Source organism: Stigmatopora argus, chromosome 7, assembly GCF_051989625.1.
Source record: "Stigmatopora argus isolate UIUO_Sarg chromosome 7, RoL_Sarg_1.0, whole genome shotgun sequence".
NCBI classification, from domain to species: Eukaryota; Metazoa; Chordata; class Actinopteri; order Syngnathiformes; family Syngnathidae; genus Stigmatopora; species Stigmatopora argus.
The window spans coordinates 4,053,644-4,064,732 of NC_135393.1; positions in this window are offsets into that span (position 1 = coordinate 4,053,644).

Below are 11,089 nucleotides of genomic sequence, written 5' to 3' on the forward strand. Positions count from 1 at the left end.
AATTGCCCCTAGGTATGACTGTGAGTGTGAATGGTTCTCCATCTCCTTTTGCCCTGCGATCAGCTGGCCACCAATTTGGGGTCAGCTGGGATAGGCTCCAGCACCCCCTGCGACCCTAGTGAGGATAAAGCGGTTCACAAAATGAATGAATGAATCACTTAATGTACCTTGTGTCAGGCCCAGAGCTAGACAGGTGGGGGGATGCGCCTGTCACCCAATCACAGGTCCAGCACCAGATGGGTCAAGCAACGCCAGGTGTATCTCATCAATATCACAGACCACCCAGAGCTTGACCACGTTGCTGGATTGTCTTAATCAGTTCATTGTTAAGTAATTTCTCACGCTACCTCATTGCTCGTCTTGCCTGATCTCCGACTTCTTGCTTTTGTCCTAGTATCACGACTATGCTCAGGACCTTGTACCTTCGCTTTTGGACCCTTCTACAGACCTCACGGCTTTTGACCTCCACGCCACATTCACCAACCTGCCTGCTCTACGCCTCTTTGTACCTTTGCCACGGACTCTCCTACGGACTTCACGGCTCTTGACCCGCCACGCCGCGCTTACCGAATTGCCCAAGCTGCTTCCCGTGTACCTTTGCCCCACGCTGGTCCATTGATAAAGAGAAATCGCCACAATCAAGATTGTGTTTGTGTGCCTGCTTTGAGACCCTTTACCCACGACTTTAACACCTTGCTTAAACATCTATCTGAACAGAAATCTGTCCTACCTTAAAAAAAAAAGAGTTTGCATCAGGCCACTTGATGGAGTAGTGGTTCACTCGCCAAACTTCAGTGCCGGCAGGTGCGGGTTCGATTCCTGCCGTTGGCGGTATGATTGCAAATAGTCGTCTGCCTTTCTGTGTCCCCAATGGCTGACTGGCGACCAGTCTACGGTGTAGTCTGCTTTTTGACCGAAGCCAGCCAGGATTCCCTCCAGCAACCCCCACGACCCTTACGAGGATGTGCAGTAAAGAATGTGAATAAGTTTTTGTAAATTTTTGTGGCTTTTCACCTTACATCCAACAATCTCTCATCTAATCTTATTTTCTGAACCGCTTTATCCTCACAAGGGTCGCGGGGGGTGCGGGAGCCTATCCCAGCTGACTTCGGGCCACAGGCGGGGGACACCCTGAATTGGTGGCCAACCAATCGCAGGGCACAAGGAGACAAACAATCATTCACGCTTACACTCATACCTACGGGCAATTTAGAGTGTCCAATCAGTCTACCATGCATGCCTTTGGAATGTGGGAGGAAACCGGAGTACCTGGAGAAAACCCACGCAGGCCCAGGGAGAACATGCAAACTCCACACAAGGGGACTGTGAGGCCGACGTGCCAACCACTAAACCGCCCGGCCGCCCACATCCAACAATCTGCATGTGAAATTGAAAAGTCTGAGTCAAATTCTAATTAAATGTCAATATTAAAATTTGGATATTTTGTTTGTGTTTGTGCATATTAAATAAAGTTGTAAGTGTGCTGTATTCCAGTAAATATACAGAGCACCCAAGACTTAAAATGATTAATCAACTGCCTGGGGTACATTTTAGGAGTGTTTGAAAATCTTGACTTGTGTAAATTTACAATAGCTGTCATGTGTATTTATGTGCTTAAGAGTGCATATTAGTGTCTGTAGAGGTGTGTGTATTTGTGCATACATTCACGTGTGTGTGTGTGTGTGTGTGTGTGTGTGTGTGTGTGTGTGTGTGCGTATTTCTGCATCAAGTGACATAGAAGAATGGGGACATGGGCAGGTTCTGGTAATGAAGGACTGATAAGTCCCTATTTCTTAGACTTGGGTTAATTGTTCCCACAGATAAAGAGTAATAAATTGTTACAAGGTAATGGCACAAGCCTGGACTGAGCCCTGTTCTACATTCATCATGACTGGTGACGCTTGTGAGTCCTGAGTGGTTGAAAGGGTATAGGAGAACCTGGCAGGAGGAGAGGTTTGACAGGTAGGGGAGAGCTCATTGTGTGGGAAAAAAAAGAACAGAGACAAGGATATGAATAATAAGTTTTATCATTATTTTTCAAAATCTCTGCCTCATAATTATAACAGGACCTATTTGTTTTTTTGACAACATATTTTGAAAGCACTCTATAATGATAAAGCGACATTTTTTTACATATTTAGTTCAAATCATGAATAACAGTTAAGATTAATAAAAAGTTGAAGTCTCACGTGAACCCATTGTCAATTGATCATAAGTAAAAAGCGTTCATGTTGTGGCAAATTGCATTTGTGCTTTTTTCAATTTTCAAAGCTTTTGAACTATGTAGTTTGCCGAACACTTCTTGGCCACAGTATCCCATGACGTTTCTGTCATAAAACAAAGCATCAAAACTGTGATGTTCTCTTTGAAATTTGGTTGTCCACTCAAGCTCCTGGTGATTTCCATGCATTTCCTTTTGACACCATTCAGACGCTGTTGCAAGTACAACATCCAGGAAAGAGAAACTCTAATATTGCACTTGAAGTTTTACGCATATTATGTATCTATTGTAAAAAGGACTCATCATTACACGACACTGAATCGGTGGCCAGCCGATCGCAGGGCACAAGGAGACGGACAACCATGCACACTCACACCCATACCTAGGGGCAATTTAGAGTGTCCAATCAGCTACTATGCATGTTTTTGGAATGTGGAAGGAAACCGGAGTACCTGGAGAAAACCACGTAGGCCCGGGGAGAACATGCAAACTCAACACAGGAGGACCGACATGGTTCGAACCCAGGACCCCAGAGCTGTGAGGCCGACGCGCTAACCACTCAAGCCCCGGGCTGCCTCCCACTAAAATAGTTTGAAGCAAAATATAAAATGAACTGTCATCACTTCACTATGACAAATTCAGGTCACTCTATTCCTGTTTTCATGTTCAAACATACTGATGATTGAGTAAAATAAAACTGAAGATAACACGAGTCTGGAATAGCTGATGCACTAGGACTCGTAATATTTTTACATTTGTACAAATTTAGAAAAATATATTGCAACTGATTTTTGCATTGGCCAGTGTAAAGTTTATTGTGGTGGGAAAATTGCATAAACCTTAAAGTACATCTAAAAATGACTCTTTAGCTAGCAAAGCCACCCAGAAAAAAAACCAACAATTCATCCAGAGGGACATTACACATGACCAATGTTCCCTCTAATTTTTCGTTGGTCTGAGCAGAAAGTCAACCTCCCTGAGCGCACCGAGTACCAGTGTGAGCGACATCATCGGTACTCGGATGATTCGCCTAAAGACGTTTCGCCGATGGACGTTTGACAGACGGGCAGGTCGCCGAATGAACGTTCGGCGGAACGTCCATTCGGCGACCTGTCCGTCTGTCAAACGTCCGTCGGCGAAACGTCTTTAGGCGAATCATCCGGTCACGACATCATCATTGCTCGCTATGGGCACACCAGTATCACAACTGCCACAAGCAGGTGCATGTCAATGTTCCCTCTAATTTTTCATGTAAAACATGCTGTAAAACACGAAAAACATAAGTGGACAGAGCTACTGCCACTGGCTGCCGCTTAAACGGCGCCATCATGTGGAAAGGGGTAAAAAAAAAAAAAAAAAAAAAAAAAAAAAAAAAAAAAAAAAAAAAAAAAAAAAAAAAAAAAAATCCGATTTTTTTTTTTTTTTACTGCGCGCCATATAATTGCTGCTGCGCAGAGAAGACGAGAGTAGTGCGCAATTGCGCACGCGCGCAGCTTAGAGGGAACAGTGCACATGACAGAAGGACATACTGGACCTCATATTGACAAGAAGTCATTGTTTGTTTGTTGTATTATATTTATTTTGATAACTAACTTGCTGACACATCTTTGTTTTTACCACTGTAGCTGGGGAACAAACTTGTAAGTTTTTTTGCATTTGGCCACATGATCTTTCAGCAGCTTTTCCTTTTCTATCTCTCATTCTCAGTGTCGCCTTTCCTCTTTTTTATCTTTTTTATTTTATTTTTTTAAAACTCTTATGAGTCCATTGATTGAGTTGTGTATATAGTACCCTACACATTCATTCATTTTCTGAACCGCTTATCTTCACAAAGGTTGTGGGGGTGCTGGAGCCTATCCCAGGAAATTATGGGCACCAGGTGGGGGACACCCTGAATCGGTGACCAACCAATTGCAGGGCACGATCACGCGCACACTCATACCCAGGGGCAATTTAAAGTGTTCAACCAACCTACCATGCATGTTTCTGGGATGTAAGAGTAAACCGGAGAAAACCCACTCAAGGCCGCAGAGTCCATCCACTGATGCACTTGTAGGACATCACACTTGCGTTGTAGCGAAAACGCACACCCACTCCAGGCCTTTGTGGAATAGTTTGCCCACTCTTGCCTTAGAGATTGGCTAGCGAAGAGTCCAGGCTGTTGCGCCATCTTCCAAACTCAGTTAGGATATTTTCTCGCTCACCAATGACGACAGGCACTGCAGAAAATAAATGTCTGGAAGCTGCTTTTCCTGAATGATATGCTTAGTTTGTGCATTCATGTAGGGATGATGCAGCAGCTGGAGGGATGGATGAAGATGCCATGTGTTAACAATACATCATAAAGATGATGATAATTATTTCTGCCTCCTCTCAATTTAGCTGTGTTAAAATGAGGTATACAGAGTTTTTTTTTAACTTTATTGGGGCTCTATTAATATCAAATATGCAAAGAGAGACATTTGATGAATGTAACTGTGAGATATAGTTCACTGCATAAAGAAAACAATTTACCGTGCATGTTTAGTGGGCTCAAGGTGCCGGTCTTTCTCTGTGACAGCACGCTTCTTCACACTGAGAGATTGTGCATGTTGAAAGATGGTGTAGCCAGTGAGGAATGATGCATCCTTGCCATTAAACAGTACTGCTGCACTGACTCAGGAAGTTGATGTTTCTTCAATTCAATGATGACCCTCATAGCGACATGACATATGATAAGTGTGTAAACAGTAAGCAGATTTTGGATGACTATTGTTCTTTTTAGCTGTTTGATGCGGGTTGCGGGCTGGTTAAACCGGGGTATGCTGATTATCACATTGGCATCGCAGTTCTTGGGTTGGGGGTTTGATCACAGGTCGGTCCTCACTATGTGGAATTTGCATGTTCTCCCTGGGCTTGCGTGGGTTTTCTCTGGATACTCCGGTTTCCTCCCACTTCCCAAAAAACATGCAGAGTAGGCTGGTTGAACACTCTAAATTGCCCCCAAGTGTGAGTGTGGGCATGAATGGTTGACCGTCTCCTTGTGCCCTGCGATTGGCTGGGCACCAATTCACGGTGTCCCCCGCCTTGTGCCCATAGTTGCTTCGCATTGGCTCCAGCACCCCCAGCGACCCTTGTTCAAGATAAGCGGTATGGTAATTGAATGAATGAAGATCTAATGTACCAGTGTTTTTCTGTCTTTTTATTTATTTCTATCTATTTTTTAATTACATTTTAATATTTCTTAATACATTCCTTTTTACTTTACTTTGTACTTTAATGTTTTTATTACTTTCCTTGTTCTGTTAGCCTGGCTTCTTTCTGCTACTTATTTTTTTGGAACCATTCAGCCATGCATACGCTGTCATACACATGGGACTAGCTGTTACAATACACAGCAGAAGGAGCAACACCTCAATGCCGCTGGAAATTCAGAGCTGGACAAAAGTGCCGGGAGAAGAAGCAACGCTTCTGACCAACCATTCCATCATGGGATTAGATGGAAGAGCTGTCGGCACTTACCAGGCCGGAAACGGAGTCAAGGAGTTCTACTCTGCTACTGTTGTCTTCAGCTCCAGACTACTGAGGAACTGTGCGGATAAACTTGGAAGAGTGACTCTGCATATTCTCTACCTCGGTCACAGTCTGCAGAAGTTCCCCATCTTGTGGAAGACTTCCTGTGTGTGGTTCCAGTTTTTGTCCAACGTTGCAACGTCTTTTTGAGTCTGTATCCGTCTTTGCTACCGCAACCAAGATGGCGCCGTTCAAGTTGCAGCCGGTGGCGGTAGCTCCGTCCACTCTTGCTCGTTTTTGTGTTTTTGCTGCTTTTCTGTCTTAATGAATTGATTTGGTGATTCTTAATGATCCCATTTACTTTGATTTGCTTTCTACTTTGTGCTTTGCTTTGTTGTTCTGTCTAATCACCCTCTTGCTACTGTCACAATGAAATTTCCCGAATACGGGATGAATAAAGTTATCTAATCCAATCCAATCCTAACCCTTCACCTTTAAAACATGTCATTCCATGAATCTGATTTTCGTACTTCTAGATTCATTTCTGAACACAAAGCGAGCTGTATTATGTTACTCAGTTTGTGTCCAGAAGTCCTCTGGGTTGTTTCTTATAATCTATTTGTGTGATCACATGTCCTTTTTGTGGACATAATTACCAAAATGTGATTTTAACTCTGTAAAGGGAAAATTTACACTTATGTTGTGATTGTAAAAGCAGCTGCACACAATCAACACACAACCGCCCGTAGGTGCAAAGAAGAATAACACATGTTGACAGGTGGGAAATTAAAAAAAAACATCAACATGTTTTCCTTGTGATGCAGGGGAAGTGAAAGATGTCACTTTAAGCGTCACGCTAAGCGTTGCCACTCAGCAGGGAGTAATGTTTTACCTTATTTTTCCTGTATCTTTTTCATAATCACAAACAATAAATCAGTAAATTAATTTAAAAAAATGAAGATACCATCCGCCTCGTGGTGTAGACGTTCACTCGTCTGACTTCGGTGCGGGCTTGATTCCCAGGGGTGGCGATATGATTGTGAGTGCTGATGGTTGTTTGTCTCTCTGTGTGCCCTATGACTGACTGGCGACCAGTCTAGGGTGTAGTCTGCCTTTCGCTCAAAGTCAGCCAGGTTAGTCTCCAGCAACCCCCGCAAACCTATCGAGGATGCGCGGTATTGAAGATGAATGAATAAAAATACCAGAGTTACTATAAGTGGCTAAAATGAGCTTGTAATGTCAAGTAAACCACCTGAATTCAGAGTTGTATAATTTTGTTAGACCAGCTAATTAGACTAAATACTACAGTACTGTGATCCTTCACCACTTCACAGCTTCAACATTTGCGCCTTCAGTACATCGCGTTGTTTTCTTTTATAAAAAAGTTCATAAATTCAAAATTCATGCTCAAACTGACAAGTGGAAGACACTTCCCTGTCTTTCGCTTGCCACTAAGAAAATGGCGGAAGACAGGGGACTGTTACTCAACTCAGCACCGATAAAAAAATAATAGCGGTGACCGTCATTTTTATCCAAAAATAAAACTTTCTGAGCAGCCAGGGGCTGGAGTTTTTATCAGAAACAATGCAACCTTCCGGCGGACGCCATGGCGCTTATTTGAAAATAGGGCTTGCTCGGCGAACTGGACGGCAGAGAACCTCGGAGAAGGTGAATTGTTTTCAGAAATACGAGCCCCGGGCGACGTTGCAGCGGATGCCATTGCCTTTGTCCGAAAATAGAGCTCTTTGGGTGGCTAAGATGGCTGGACACCGCGAAGGAGAAACGTGGAAGTCCAATTTCCATTTCAGTCCGGGCAGCGGGCTGACGTCGTTCCTCTTATCTGAAAATAGAGCTTCCTGGACATGTAATTAATGGCTGGAGGTGCGAAGTGGAAGTTTAATTTCCCTCAAAACAATGACGGCAATAAAGATGAAGAACGTGGTCTAAGTCTTAGTCGTACGCAAGAAACTTTCAAAAGTGTCGCAGAGATTGATGACAACATGGTCATGGCCATGCAATATGGCAATCATCTTGACAATTTCATGTCCTTGACAAAAGCATATTTGTACCAAAAAAGAAACAGCGGTCACAACTCCCCATGAACATCTTCCTTGTGTGCCGAAAACCTCTTGCAAATGCTCCTCCTGAAAAGCTCCCCTATGGCGCCTATTGAAGATTCCATCAATCATCCAATGCCTCTCAAATCTGCCGAAAAAGACTTGTACTAAAGCTCCCAATAACCTGTTTTTTTAATCATTTAAATTAAGCAGAGAGGAACTATTTTCACTGTGAGTACAATACTTAAAGTATTTTTTTTAAATTTATATATATTTAGATATTAATACATCACAGTCTTTTCATATGCTTATAGCTGTAATATTTAACAATTACACTTCCTGATAATTGTACTTGTAATAGTATTTCTGTAACGGCGCGAAAACATGTAGTATAGTAGTAATAATAGGGGTGATCCTACTTCATGGTTTTTCGATTATCGCAGCCATGTCTGGTCTACATTAGCCGCGATATTCGAGGGATTACTGTATATTGCAGGTATAGAATCAAACCATATTGCCGATGTTCAATGTAAAACCTTTTGAGACTTGCACAGTTTGACAGCCTTGTATGGAAAATGATTTGTGATAATTAACATTTATTTCACTGATGCTTATGTATACCAATTACATTATTTGTCAATTGATATTACCACAGGGGCAGAGACGCTGTTTAAATGCAGCTCAATGTTGTATCTACGTGTCAATTTATACCAAATCTGAAGTATGCCTGTGAAAATCTCATTCCTCAAAGAAAACTTCTGATGCATGCATTTTCCTGAATGTTGCGACAGAACACAGACTTGTCATAACACAAAATATTCTGTTACTATTCTATAAAAAAAATGCAGTAAACTGGTGTACCTTCATGGACTCTTGCCTCAGCATGCACAGTAACCTTGAAACATATGTCAATTTTCTTTTTTGGGGTCCAGACCCACATGTTAAGAATCACTGTTGGATTGTTGTTGATTATATATTTGCCATATGTCTGGGTTTTGTCAATTATTCTGTTGTCTTTCTTGATGATTGTGCAGGGCAGTGCAGCATTTGTTGCCCAATAGGTCTGTACAGTATTTAAGCACACATCAGGTGTCCTTAGACTATTGCCTTACTTGCTGCTGTGTGTGCCCTATGGTTTTGTCAGAGTTCCTTGCCAAGATACGGTTGTGCCTCTTAAAATGACCTTTTTGCAGTTTTGTATTGCTAATCATTGGTCATACTTCTTTATCTGTGTTGTATTACCTGCATATTTTCGCTATATACCATAATTTAGCGTTTATCTGCTGGTGTGCATTACTCTTAGTTTTCTTGCCGAATCGGTTATGCTGCCTTTTGTTGTACTCTTTAATACTGTTTTTGGCGTGCTCCTTGTGTTTAATCAATATGATTGTGTATATTTGACAAGTTAGACACAAAGAGCCAACATTTTAAACTGTGAAAGTCAAAGAGACAGACCTTACGTTAGAAGCAGCATAAAAAAATCCAATCTGCCAAATTGGTTTTTCAACAAGGGTCACGATAACCCAGCTGACTTTGGGCGAAAGGTAGACTACACCCTAGACTGGTCGCCAGTCAGCCAAAGGGCAGATAGAGAGACAAACGTGCATACGTACTCACAATCATACCGCCACCAGCGGGAAACGAGCCCGCACCTGACCGCACCGAAGTCAGGCGAGTGAACCCACTATACCACGAGGCGGCTATTATTATTTATTATTGCAAATACAAAATTCTGTCGTCAACCCTGGCTGAAGCTGATCATGGCACCGGAGAAGATTAAAAAGTGCCTGGAAAAGGGGCTCTTGGTCAAAAGGTCATCCTCAAACTCTGCTATTGGCCGCTACCCCATTTCGGGCGGGCTATGGCATCATAGAGACGTACCTTACTTTTACCGAATAGGAGGCCAGCAAGGTCTTGGGAGATAGCCAATGGGAAAACAACTCTACCACGACAAATTCAAAACAAAATAGTGGATACAGGAAGCATATTTACACGTGTGAGGGGAGGTTTAATTTTGTTTGGCGTTTCGTAACTTGGATTACTTTTGTATCTTGGAACAGGATCGAGGCTTTTCATAACCTGAATATTTCATATGTAGGAGTATTCATAAGTAGAGGCATGACTGTATTGATTTGAAATAATCATAAACATGGAGTATTACCAATTGCCAAACAAAGCTCCCCTCCCACCTGCATGTAAGCATCCACCGTCCTTACCGAGCTAATCAGTATTCAACGCTCAAAATCTAAGAATGACATTTTGACCAGTAAGCACCTCACACACAGCTAAATGTCAGCTAAACGGAATTGAAGGCTGTAAAAAAGGGGGGAACATTGAGGCAGTAATGTCACCACACTATAATATGGCCACCATCACCCTCTACTCTATGTCATCTATTGCTCCCTTCCCTCTGGACATAGAAGCTAATGAGGCAACAAGACCTACTGACTCAGGGAGTTTCATTCATTTCATCTAATAAAAATACAATGCATACACATACACACACACACACACACACACACACACACAGTGTGTATAATTCAGTTTTCCACAGAAAGTGCTGTGCCCCTTTGACTTCTAGTTTTTTTACGTTTTTTTTCTAAGAAATTATTTTTATATTCATCAAATGTCAGGAAGCAAATGGAAATAAAACACAGGTGAGATTGAAAAGAGACACTCAATTATACAAATTAAAACATAAATAGCCTATCATTCTTGTCTGTCACTTCTGCACTGGCAGTGAATTGATTTCTAAATTAATCATTGCAAAGGTCTAATTAGCTGCCCTTTGTACATCTCCCCATTCCCTTCTTTAATGAACTCCTCTCTTGTCATTCTGTGGAATTTTCTTTCTTGTTTGTCATTTTCTTCTCTGTCCTGTGAGCAAGCTGTACGTATTGATGGGTTAAAAAAATGTTGACGTTGTGCTTATAATATCAATGCAAATGCAATGCTCTGGAATTCCAGTCGAATATCTAATTCCAAAATTAAATTGATCTATTTACATTGATGCCTTGGACTTGCACGTCAGGTTGATTTGGTGTGCTATTCCAAAGCTGGCCATTGTTGTAATGTGTTATGTAATAGGTCATCGCTTTGTGGACCCACCAGTCCAGTAAATGTGGGTTTTATTTTCCTTCGAGGTTACAATACATTATGTTTGGCAAGCCACAAGTCCACAAAGTTGCCCTGCGTAACGCGACTGTTTCTTTTATAACAATTTTCACCACATCATATAGATATAAACGTCTTGGGAACATATTATTTGGCAAACAACTCTACATGAATATAAAGTAAAAGTTTTATTTTTGCAATTTAA